The following is a 13,595-nucleotide window of genomic DNA, read 5'->3' on the forward strand; positions in this document are numbered from 1 at the left end:
CTGATGATTGTTAGCACCCCTTAGTGGTGCAACCACCCCAACCTCTGGCTCTGTTCTTTCTATGTGTCCGTGTGTCTGCAGTCTCCCTCTCTCCCTGTAAGGATGTCAGTCATTAGATTTAGGGCTGACCTTAATTTAGCATCACCTCATCTTCACTTGACCACATCTGTTAAGACCTTATTTCTAAGTAAGGTCACACGCACAGGCACTAAAGGTTAGGACTCTGAAACAACTTTGGGGTGGGGGGAACACAGTTCAACACACAATAAAACTCTCTAAATCTTTGACGACAACCCATAAAAGAGAGCAAGAGAAGGAAGGATCAAAGAAAAATCTATAGAAACTGCCACCAAACAAGTAATAAAATGACAAAAATACATATCTATCAATAATTACTTTGAATGTCAATGGACTAAATGGCCCAATCAAAAGACATAGGGTGACAGAGTGGATAAGCGGGGGGGGGGCCTGGGCGATTTCAGTCAGATGAACATCTGACTCTCGATTTTTGGCTCGAGTCATGATCCCAGGGTCATGGGATTGAGCCTTGCCTGAGGCTCCACACTAAGTGTGGAGCCTGCTTAAGATTCTCTCTCTTTCTCTCTCTCTCTCTCTCTCTCACCTTCTGCCCCTCTCTCTGCTCACATTCTCTAAGGAAAAAGAGAGATGTAAACACAGGGTGACAGAGTGGATTAAAAAACCAGACTGTCTATATGCTGCCTACAAGAGACTTTTTATTTATTTATTTATTTATTTATTTATTTATTTATTTATATAAAATGTTTTGCATTTTTGGGAGGGAGAGAGTGAGTGGAGGAGGGGCATAGGGGGAGGGAGAGAGAGAATTTTAAGCAGGCTCTATGCCCAGCACGCAGCCCAACACGGTACTCAATCTCATGTGAGACAGTGACCTGAGGTGAAATCAAAAGTCGGACGCTTAACCGACTGAGCCACCCAGGAGTCCCACGAGAGACTCATTTCAGACCTAAAGACACCTGCACCTTGAAAGTGAGGGGATGGAGAAGCATTTATCATGCAAATGGATGTCAAAAGACAGTGGGGTAGCAATATTTACACCAGAGAAAATAGACTTCAAACAAAGACTGTAACAAAAGACAAAGAAGGACACTGTGTAATAATAAACAATTCAACAAGAAGATATAATAATTGTAAATATTATGCACCTAACATGAAAGCACCAATATAAAACAGTTAATATGTAAAAGATATTATGATTAACTGTTATTATAAAACAGTTAATAACAAACATAAAGGAACTAATCAATAATCATACAATATAGTAGGGGACTTTAACACCCCAATTACAACGCTGGACAGATCATCTAAGCAGAAAATCAACAAGGAAGGAGTGGCTTTGAATAACACACTGGACCAGATGGACTTAACAGACATATTCAGAACATTCCATCCTCAAACAACAGAATACACGTTCTTTTCAAGTGCACAAGGAACATTCTTCAGAATAGATCACATATTAGGCCACAAAACAAGTGTCAGCAAATTAAAAAGATTGAAGTCATACCGTACATCTTTTCTGACCCCAGTGGTATGAAACCAGACATCAACCACAGGAAAAAATCTGGAAAAAGCACAAAATACATGGACGGTAAACAACATGCTACTAATAATGAATAGGTCAAAGAAGAAATCAAGGAAGAAATAAAAAATTACATAGAAACAAATGAGAATAAAGCCAACGATGCAAAATCTTTGGAATGCAACAAAAGTGGTTCTAAGAGGGAAGTTTATAGCAATCAGGCCTACCTCAAGAAGCAAGGAAAAAACAATCAAATAAGCAACCTAACCTTACCCTAAAGGAGCTAGAAAAAGAAGAACAAAAAAAAAAAAACAAACCCCAAACTAGTAGAAGGAAGGAAATCATAAAGATTAGAGCAGAAACAAATGATATAGGAACTAAATAAGCAATGGGACAAATCAATAAAACCGGGAGCTGATTCTTTGAAAAAAAATCAACAAAATTGATAAACCTCTAGTCAGACTCATAAAAACAAGCAAACAGAAAACAGAGACAGAACTCGAATAAACAAAATCACAAATGAAAGGGGAGAAATAACAACCAATACCACAGAAATACAATTGTAAGAGAATATGAAAAAGTATATGTCAACAAATTGTGCAACCTAGAAGAAATGGATAAATTCCTAGAAACATGTAACCCTCCAAAACTAAATCAGGACGAAATAGAAATTTTGAGCAGGCGAATTATCATCCAGTAATCAAAGTTCTCTTAACAAATAAAAGTCCAGGACCAGACGGCTTCACAGGTGAATTCTACCAAATATTTAAAGAAGAGTTAATACCTATTCTTTTCAAACTATTCAAAAAAAAAAAAAAATAAAAGAGGAAGGAGAACTTCCAAATTCATTCTAGAATGCTAGCATTATTTTGATACCAAAACCAGATAAAGACGCCACAAAAGAGGGAGAGAGAGAGAAAGAGAGAGAGAACTACAGGTCAATATCTCTAATGAACACTGTTGCAAAAATCCTCAACAAAATACTTGCAAACTGAATCCAGAAACGCATTTAAAAAAAAAAAAAAATCATTCACCACGATCAAGTGGGATTTATTCCTGGGATGCAAGTACAGTTCAATATTCACAAATCAATCACCGTGATATATCACATCGATGAAAGAGAGGATAAGAACCGTATGATCATTTCAACAGATGCAGAGAAAGCATTTGACAAAGTACAACATCCATTCGTGATAAAAACCCTCAGTAAAGTAGGTCTAGAGGGAACATACCTCAACATAATAAAGGCCTTGTAAGAAAAATTCACAGACAACATCATACTCCATGGTGGAAAACTGAGAGCTTTTCTACCATGATCAGGAACAAGACAAGGATGTTCACTCTCACCACTTTTCTTCAATATAGTACTGGAAGTCCTAGCCGGTGAGGCAACAAAAAGAAATACAAAGCATCCAAGCTGGAAAGAAGAAGTAAAACTTTCACTATTTGCGGATGACATCATACCATCTATATATGTAGAAAACCCTGACGACTCCTCCAAAAAAAGTACTAGAACTGAGAAATAAATTCAGTAAAGCTGTAGGACCCGAAACCAGTGCACGGAAACCTGCTGCGTTTCTTATGCAGCAAGAATGAATCAGCAGAAAGAGGAATAAGGAAAACAATTGCATTGATAACTGCACCAAAAAGAATTAAGAGACCTAGGAATAAACCTAACCAAGGAGGTAAAAGACCTGTGCTCTGAAAACTATAAAACACTGATGAAAGAAGACAACACAAAGAAACGGAAAGGCATTCCGCGCTCACAGATTGGAAGCACAGATGTTGTTACCATGTCTATATTACCCAAAGCAAGCTACACATTTAATGCAATCCTTATCAAAACACCAAGAACTTTTTTCTCACTTTTTAATCAAGGACTAATGTCCATACCCCGTGCCCTTCAAACTCCTTTCAATCATTCTGGGGCAAGAAAGAGGCATCAGTGTACACATTTTTCAGTCCCGCAAATCACTCTAATGTGTCGCTGGGGTTGAAAAGAACCTGTTCCTGCTATTTCCTAGACGTTGAATGATGTTTGTTGAATGGCTGCATGACTTTTCTCATTCTTTTCAAACTTTTTATTTTTTATTTTTGAAGTACACTTTTTTTTACTAAGCTTTTTAATTTTAATTTAATTTCATTTTAAATTTTAATTTAATTAAATTTTAATTTAAATTTTAAATTTTAATACAGTTAACATACAGTATTACGTTAGTTTCTGGTATAAAATATAGTGGTTCAATAATTCTATACATTACTCAGCACTCATCATGCTACATACACTCTTTAATCCCCGCCACCTACTTCCCCATCCCCCCACCAACCGCCCCTCTGGTAACCACCAGTTTGTTCTCTACAGGTAAGAGTCTAGGTCGTGGTTTGACTCTCTCTTTTTTTTTTTTCCCTTTGCTCTTTTGTTTCTTAAATTCCACATATGACTGAAATCATACGGTATTTGTCTTTCTCTGAAGGACTCCTTTCACTTAGCGTCATACTCTCCAGCTCCAACCATGCGGTGGTGCAATCGCTGGGTCGTAGGGTAGTTCTGTTTCTAACTTTTCGAGGAACCTCCATACTGTTTTCCAAAGTGGCTGCACCAGTTTGCCTTCCCACCAACAGCGTAAGAGGATTTCCCTTTCTTCCACAACCTCACCAGCATCTGTTGTTTCCTGTGTGGTTGATTTTAGCCATCCTGACAGGGGTGAGGTGGTATCTCATGGTGGTTTTGATTGGCATTTCCCTCATGATGAGTGATGTCGAGCATCTTTTCATGTGTCTGTTAGCCCTCTGGATGTCTTCTTTGGAAAAATGTCTATTATGTCTTTTGCCCATTTCTTCACTGGATTATTTGTTTTGGGGTATTGAGTTTGATAGGTTCTTTGTAGATTTTAGATCTTAACCCTTTAACAGAAATGTCATTTGCAAGATGAGCCCTGGGTGTTGTACGTAAGGGATGATCACCAAACTCTACTCTTGAAACCAATATTGCACTGTATGTTAACTAACTAGAATTTAAATGAAAAATTGAAAAGGAAAAAAGTTCCCTGGTGAACTCAGAGAGCAGTAGGGGCTGCAGAGTGCTGGTCTGCACCAGATATCCACTTCATGCTCTCCTAGCCTCACACCATGAGGGAAGATTTGGGGCCATGCTGGAAATGAAGCAGGACACCAGGCCGGGTGCCTGCTGGGTGCAGGGAGGCTTCTGAGGGAGGGCAAGGAAGGCCGCTTGACGTCTGACCGCCCAGCGCTCACCTGAGTGACAGTAAAAACCAGGGGGAGAGCCAGTGCCACTCCCTTGAGCTGGGAGTAGGGAGGGGAGGGGTCACTCGGGACCCCCAAGGGCATGGCAAGGAGTTTGGATTTTATTCCAAGGGCAACGCGAACTAATGGAGAGACGTGATCTGATCTGCACTCGTACAAGATTGCTCGGGGCTAACGGGACCGAGAAACCAGGCTGGGTCACTGGCCGTGGGAGACTCAGGACTGACCATGGATGTGGAAGGGGAGAAAGCAGGTTTTCCTTGAAGGAAGAATGAGAAGGGCGTAGTGATGGACAAAAAGGAAGAATCCCATGAAGGCACAGTGTGGGCTCTTCAGGCAGAAGGAAGAGCAGGACAGGGACCCTGAGGAGGAGGGGCTACAGGGTTGGGAGGGGGAGGGGAGAGACTGGATTGGCAAGGGGAATGGTGCTGGAGCCTCTGGCCAGGCAGATGGGCCACTGGGTGAGTCTACTGACCCAGGTACGAGCATTTACTGAGTATTGGGCACGGGTCAGACCCTGGGTGCACATCAATTTTAAGAAATTTTACCTGCAAAGAGCTTGCATTCTGGTACAGGAAGAGAGAGAGAGAGAGAGAGAGAGAGAGAGAGAGAGAGAGAGAGAATAAGATAAAAAAGCAATATGATAAGAAGATATACAAAACAAGCTAAGAGACATCTGAAGCGCTGAGCGAGGAGATGTTTGCAATTTTAAATAGAAGGGTCTGGAACTGCTTGCTGAGCAAGACTTGGTGACGGACCAAGCCATACCTGGGGAAGAGCTGTCCAGGCCTCAAACAGTAGGTGCAAAGGCCCTGAGGCAGAAGCATTCCTGGTGCGTGAGAGGGCCTGGAAGGAGCTGAGTGTGACTGGCATGGGAGAGCAAGAAGACGGCAGGAGGAGAGAGCTGTAGAGGGTCGGCACATGGTAAATCTTAACTCGTTTTCTCGCGTGTGTGGTAAAATGCACAAACGATAATATTTATCACCTTAGCCACTTTTCTTATTTTAATGCGAGGCTTTAAAACATCTTGTCTTGAGGTGGAATTCACATAACATAAAATTAGCCATTTCGAAGTGTACAATTCGGCAACATTAAGTGCATTCATACTGCTGTGCAACCACCTTCACCGTCTGGTTCCAGAACACTTTCGTGGTTCCAGATAGAAACCCCACTCCCATTAAGCAGTCGCTCCCCACTCTTGCCTCCTTGCAGCCCCTGGAAACCACTAATCTGCCTCCTACCTCTACGGCTTTCCAGACATTTCACAGAGATGAAATCATACACTATGCGGTCTTTTGTGTCTGGCCTTTTCCCCTTAGCATAGGGTTTCAGGCTTCATCAATGTTTTACGTGTGTCAGAACTTCACGCCTCTTTATAGCTGAGTAATGGGCCATTGGATAGATGCACCACAATTTTTTGACTGGACTATTCCTCTGTTGATGGGCTCTGGGTCGTTTCAAGGACCAAGCTTTGATTCTGGGTGACGTGTTGGACATTGCTCTGAGCGGAGGACAGGACCCGGGGGTGCCTGTTCCGACAGCATCCCCCGACTGCTGCAGGAGGGTGGGCAGGGAGGGACACCCGTTGGGGTTGAGAGCGATCATCCAGGGACGAGATGGTGGGGGACTGGTCCAGAGCGGAGGTGCTGGCCGGCCCTCCTTCTGGACATGGCGGTCTGGAGGCCACAAGGGGAAGGGGGGTGGAGGGCGGGGTGGGCACCCTGCAGACAAGCCCTCTCACCCTGTCTGTAAGCCCTCCTTCTGTGGCCAGCTCTGCTTGCTGTCTTGCCAGGTCTCTAACACGCCGGAATGCCACCTGGGTGTGGAGGAGAGAGAGGTCTTCTTCGTCCAGTAGGAGCAGTGGAGGAAATGAAAAACAGAACTTTTTATCATCCAAACAGGAAAACTCTGGGGACTGAAAAGCACATCCGGAGGATAGAAATAAGGGCCTCGGGCACCAGCCCCCATCCCAGGGCCAGCTGAATCACCTGACTTGAGTGGTAAGGGGCGGCCCCAGGGTGGCCCTCCTCCTCCCGTGCTCTGCAAACACTTACCCGCTCCCCAGCTGCCACCTGGACTGAGATGACCCTGGAAGGATCCATCACATTGCAGCCCTCACAGGACTCAATTTTGCAGTCTGCTCAGCTCAGCTCTCATCATCCTTGGGCCTCAGGCATCCCGATACCAGAGGGGAAGGCACCCCACATGAGTGACTCCCTTATGGCTCCCCGCAGAGGTGACTAACGAGTGGTCTTCCCATCCTGTCGGCACATCCTAGGTCACTCGTCCCTTGGCAAAACTTAGGAGCCCAGCACACAAAGTAGTCACATGATGGCCGGATCCCGCTTCACGCTGAGGAAGACTTCTTGGTGTCCTACTATCCGAGTGTCAAGGACTCCCTGAGAAAGACTGCAAGGGATGGGGGGCTGGAAGTTTCCAGGGAACCGATCTCCTGCCCAGTTGCCGCTAGCGTGGACAACTTCCGTGCTAGAGCCTCGGAAAGCGTGAGGTTTGCTGAATTTGGCCTTGACGGACACACTCTTCCTCTTAGCCCTCCCCACACATGGGTTGGGAGGCAGCCACTCATTCCTCCTCCCTGTCTTTCCAGAAGCTGATGGGGTCAGCTTGCTGAAGGCAGTCTACATTTGTTTTATTATGGGACAATAGTGGAATTAACAGAAGTATGAAAATCAGAGGGGGACTCATTTCTGGTCCGCCACGCAGGCAGAGCAGCAGGGCACAATGGGAAGACTTTGGCTTTGGGGATTGGATGGCATGTGACCTTGGGCAGGTGGTCGAACTTGTCTAGTCCTGGTCCCTTCTCTAATGGGGGGGGGGGTTTAATAACACCCCCCTGCAGGATGCTGGCTCTCACATGACCAGTATGATGCCTGACACACAATAGGGATATAATCAATGCTTTAGTGGTGTTGATATTTACTTTTGTATGAGCCCATCTGGTCTGTGTCTCTGTACTTCCAAATCGTGCAATAAGTATGATGATTGGGCCAAATGCGTGACTCAAACCTACCATATGCTGGGCGTTGTCCCAAATTCTTTGCTCGGTGAACTCATTCATTTATTCCTCACAACAGGTCCTCGAGGTGGCTGCTATTGTCACCCCCATGGCACAAATAGGGAAACTGAGGCACAATTAACTTGCTGGAAGTCACACACCCGTAAGTACTGGAGACAGGGTTGAACCCAGGCGGTCTGGCCCCAGACCTCTGCTCTTATCCTCTATGCTCTGCTGCCTGTGCTCAGGAGAGAATGAGAAGTGGGGACAGAGATAGGTCGGGATGGAACCCCAGAGGGTAGGCAGCAAGGTGATGGGGGCTGTAAATGAGACAAAGGTTGTCTGGTTCAAGCACACAATGACCCCTAAATGTGCCTTGATGGGCACTCGCACGCGCGCACACATACCTCCTTCCTTGGGAGGAGGCAGGGGAGTCTTAGGCACTTAGGGAAGAGAATGTGGCCAGCCCAGCACTGAGCTGTCCCCTCCCTCGCCGACTGCAATGCCTCATCAGTTTTCCCTGCATGCCAGAGACAGGCAGAAACGCCTTGTCAGGGACCACAGAGATGACACGGAGACAGGAGTACAAAATAGCAGGGAGAAAGGCAGCGAGGAGAGACAGAGAGAGAGGGGAGGCACCGGTGGCTCTGTAAAGGAAGAGCCATTGTCCCTCTCTCGTCCCTTGGCAACGGACATGGTTGCTAGGCTGCAGAGCATCCAGCCCAGCTCGCTACGTGTTCAGATTGCTAAAGGGTCGCCTTCCTGGTCAGAGGCAGCTCAAGACTCAGCACGAGGTGGTCCCATCACCAGAGCCTAGAGACCAGCCAGGGGCTGCAGTTTGCTTTGGGGCCTCCTCAGCAGGCTGGTAAGTGACAGAACACAGTGGTCAAAAAAGCATTTCTCACCAATAAAACATTCATCAGGTTCCGAAACAGGGTGTTGCAATTTCTGACACAGAATGTCATATTTTGCTCCTTGCAGAGATGTATATGTACTCCTAGCTATTTTAGAAAAATCTTTCTTCTGCCCTTTCTTCTATACAGAAGGGATTTTAATAGCCAGGCTATTTCAAGAGGGCCCAGTTTGTTGGGCAAACCAGCAAGATTTTCATTTTGTAAAACTGAATTAGCAACAAAACAACAGAATGATAAGGGGCAATGAGGCTGCAAGGCTGTGGCCAGAGCCACATGCTTACGGACTGCAGGACTCCATTCACATTTCATTCCACGCAAAGGACACACTCTACATTCGCTGTGACCTTGAGTGGGTGACTTAAGCTCCTTTGAGGCTCAGTTTACTTATTCCTGAAAAACGAGATCAAACCACTTTCCTCATGGGGCTATGACAAAGGTCAAGTGAGATAATATGTGTATTATCCCTTTGAAACCTATAAAGGATGACACCTAAGGATGGTGATATTTTTCTTCTCCGCTGTTGCTCCTGTTACCGGAAAACACTGTCCCGGGTGATTAGGGCAATCTCTAATTTGGCAACACATTTGTGCAATCAGCACGACTATTCAGAAATATTATCCGAGGCTTGGAAACAGAGTAAAAGATGGCTGCATGACATTGAATGTGCCAGACACGATCTGTTCTCTAAGGAAACGTAGCTCTGCTTAACCTACTATTTAATCAATTAGGAACCAGACATTTTAGAGTTCTCGAAACTTAAAAATTAATGGTAGACAGTAGGAAGGTATGATGATTTTCTTTTATGACCAGCAGAAAAGACTACCCCAAAGCTTGCAGTTGCATTTTTCTTAGAGAACAGTGGTTCTCAGGGTGTCGTGCCCGGACCAGCAGCATCGGCACCGGCTGGGAATGTATAAGAAATGAAGTTTCTCAGGCTCCACTCTAGGGGAGTCACAAACTCTAGGGGTGAAGCGCAGCATCCCAAGTTTCCTCTGTTATACGCTCCAGTTTGAGAACCACTGTTTAGGACAGTAACCGAGTTTTAAAGCAATAATTAGAAAATCTTATTTCATCATTCCCTTTTTTCCACTGATTATCGAAATCCCATTTTCCCGTGTCATCTTTTGACCTATGTCTTCCTGTTGTTCCCTTGTTCATAAGTTAAATAAAACTTTGGCGTTGCTATTTTTGTTGTTGTTGTCATTGTTAAATTGAGATAGAACTGACATATAACATTATATTAGTTTTTGGTGTACAACATAAGGATTAGACATAAATATATATATTGCAGAGTGATTACAATAATGTCTCATTAATGTCCATCACCGTTCAAATTTGCCTATCACCCATCCCCATCTTTGGCCACTACCAAGCTAACCTTTGCATCAATGAGTTTGGGTTTTTTGGTTTTCTGTTTTATTTTAAATGTTAGCATAGGTTTTTTAAAAAAGTTTATTATTTTTGAGAGGGAAAGAGAGAGCACAAGCAGGGGAGGAGCAGAGAGAGAGAGGGAGACAGAGAATCCAAAGCGGGCTGCGTGCTGTCAGCACAGAGAGTCTGACACAGGGCTCAAACTCACAAACCGCCATGGGATCATGACCTCTGCCCAAGTCTGACGCTTCACCGACTGAGCCACTCAGACACTGCTGTTTTCTGTTTGTTTTTTTTTATTCCACATGTAAGTGAGATCATTCGGTATTTGTCTTTTCTGACTCCTTTCACGTAGCATAATGCCCTCAGGGTCCATCCACGTTATGGATTTCCTTTTTTATGGCTGAATAATATTCCATTGACCACAGTAGAGAAAATGTGTTGTGTCTATATAAACACAACGGAATGTTATTCAGCTACAAAAAGAAATCCTGCCATGTGCAATCCCTAAGGATCTTTCAATACTTTCAAAACATTGTTCCTTTGTTCCCCAGTATATAATGTCTTGTTTTTCTCTAGCAGCTATCAAGATTTGTTCTTGGGGCACCTGGGAGGCTCAGTCAGTTAAGCGTCCAACTCTTGATTTAGGCTCAGGTCATGATCTCACAGTTGTGGGTTTGAGCCCTGCCTCGGGCTCTGTGCTGTTGGCATGGAGCCTGCTTGGGATTCTCTCTCTCTGCCTCTCCCCTGCTCAGACTCTGTCTCTCAAAATAAATAAATAAAATTAAAAAAAAAAAAGGGATTTGTTCTTTATTATTTATTTTTAGTAGTAAACCATGTTGTGCCTAGACATGTTTTCTGCACACTTACCCTACTTGGGATTCAATGGCAGTTTAGAATTTGTACATTTATATCCTTCACCAAACTGGGGAAAATTTCTGCTATTATTTCCTCAAATATATTTTCACTCTCATAGTCTCTCCCCACTCCTTCTGGGACTTGAATGACACATATGTTAGGCCTTTCGATATTGTCTCACAGGTTTGTGAGGCTCTGTTCAGTTTTTCAGTATTTTTTCCTTGTTCTGATTGGATCGTTTCAATTGATCCATTTTCTTTCTTTTTATTTTGTTAATGTTTATTTATTTTTGAGAGAGAAAGAGAGACAGTGTGAGTGGGGAAGGGGCAGAGAGAGAGGGAGACACAGAATCTGAAGCAGGCTCCAGGCTCTGAGCTGTCAGCACAGAGCCCGATGCGGGGCTTGAACTCATGAGCCGTGAGATCATGACCTGGACCGAAGTTGGATGCTTAACCAACTGAACCGCCCAGGCACCCCTCCTTTGATCTATTTTCAAGTTTCCTTACTTTCCTATGTCATTCCTATTCTGGTCTTAAGCCCCGTTGGCGACCTTTTTATTGGAGATACCGTATCCTTCAGTTCCAGGACTACCATTTGGTTTTATATATAGGTTGTATTTCCTGAGGCTATTTCCTATCTTTTCATTCATTTCAAGGATATTGTCCTTTCCTTCACAAAGCACAGTTACCATAGCCATTTTGTTCACCTCTGTCTTTTCTCTTGAAAATGAATTGTATTTTCATATTTTTCTTCATATATGTCAAATCATTTTGAATCGTATCCTGAATGTTATAAATGTCATATTGTTTTCAGTATGGATTTTGTCATATACCTCCAAAGAGAGTAGATATTTTTGTTTCAGCTGGCACGAATTTAGAATTTAACTATTCCTTAGGTGGCAGCTTAAATCTCTGCTTGCTTTTTTTGTTCTACTTGGGCTGTTTGGAATTTGCCTCAGCCATGAATGGCTAAGTGGTCAACTAGATGCTTAGACAGAGTTTACACATAGACTCTGGGGCTTCCCTTCTCTCTCTCCTCACTTTTCGGTGGTTTGGTTGGTCTGTACTCTGTTCTCCGCTTCCTCAGTCAAGAAAGAGGGGAGTCTTCTATCAGAGTTTCAGCCTCCCTGTTTGGGTTCCTCCGAGTGTAGCCTGCACTCAATGTATAAACCATAAAAAACAGGTTACTTCCTTTGGGCAGGTCCCAAACCTCTCACTTTGGTTCACTCTCCAACGCTTTCAGGTGTCTGTTTTTGTATTGTCTCCAGAGATCATAGTTGCCACCTGAGGGACGGTTAGATCATCTTGGAAACAACATTTCCATGGGTGTTTTACATTTCTTTAAATTTGAAAACAAAAATTAAAAAAAAAAAAAACAGATACAGAAAGTAACATTTTAGACCACGGTAGTCTCATGGGTGGTGGGCAATACTGTTGAAGGCAAATCTCTCAACATGTCATTTATTTTACTTATTTATTTTTGAGAGAGAGAGACAGAGCATGAGTGAGGGAGGGGCAGAGAGAGAGGGAGACACAGAATCTGAAAGAGGCTGCAGGCTCCGAGCAGTCAGCACAGAGCCCGACGCGGGGCTCGAACTCACGGACCTCGAGATCATGACCTGAGCCGAAGTCGGCCGCTTAACTGACTGAGCCACCCAGGCGCCCCAGTATTTCCATGTTTAATGTTTAGTGTTTTTAATGTTTTCCACAGTGGCTTCATCAATTTACATACCAATGTGCAATTTTTTTCTTATTGAAGTGTAATTCACATAAAGTGTTAGTTTCTCAGTGCTCATCAATATAAGTGTACTCCTAATCCCCTTTATTTCACCCATGCCCACCCCCTGCCCGAGCCCCCACCCCAGCCCCCCGTCAGGCAGCCACCAGCTTGTTCTGTTTTGAAGAGTCTAGGTTTTCTTTTTTCCTTCGTTCATTTGTTTTGTGTCTTCAATTCCGCATAAGTGAAATCATAGCATCCATTGTGGGATTCTCAAAGCAGGATATGATCTGAATCATTTCAATGCCCGGCAACTGCCGGGCAGGGTACAAAGATGGGAGAGGCCTGAGGAGTCCCAGATGAGGGACTCCTACTGCGAACAAAACTGACAGCGAACCAGGGAGTACCGCCTGGGGTGGGAAAGCCCAGGCTGGGGCTTGGCACGGAGCCGGAGACCAGGGGAGACTGCGTGGATTTGCAAGGCCCAGCCCGTGGCTCCGCCTCTTTGCGGCAGAGCTCAGGCCGGTGCAAACCGGTTCAGTGCCCCGACGGACACACCGCAGCAGCACCCAATCCTCCGCTCGCCCCCTCCTCCCCAGTTCTCCTTGGGAGACCGGGAGTGGCAAGCGGCCAGCTTGGCCAGAGGCAGCTCTGAACCAGGCGGCCTGGGCTGACAGCTAACGACAACCACCGCTGGCGCTGCGGGGAGACCTGCGAGCCGGGGTGTAGGCGGGGGGCCGGCCCCCGTCGGCTCCGTGCCCCGCAGTCCACTCTGGCGCGGACTACCCCGGAGCCTGCGGGCTCGGGAGGCGGAGGGGTGGCGGGGCGGGCCCGGGAGCGGCCGGGGCCTGCGCAGTGCGGCGCCCGCGCCCGGCGGGGGATGACGTAACCTCCGCCT

The sequence above is a fragment of the Herpailurus yagouaroundi genome, unplaced genomic scaffold, assembly GCF_014898765.1.
Source record: "Herpailurus yagouaroundi ecotype Mexico unplaced genomic scaffold, PumYag 208, whole genome shotgun sequence".
In the NCBI taxonomy this organism is placed as follows: domain Eukaryota; kingdom Metazoa; phylum Chordata; class Mammalia; order Carnivora; family Felidae; genus Herpailurus; species Herpailurus yagouaroundi.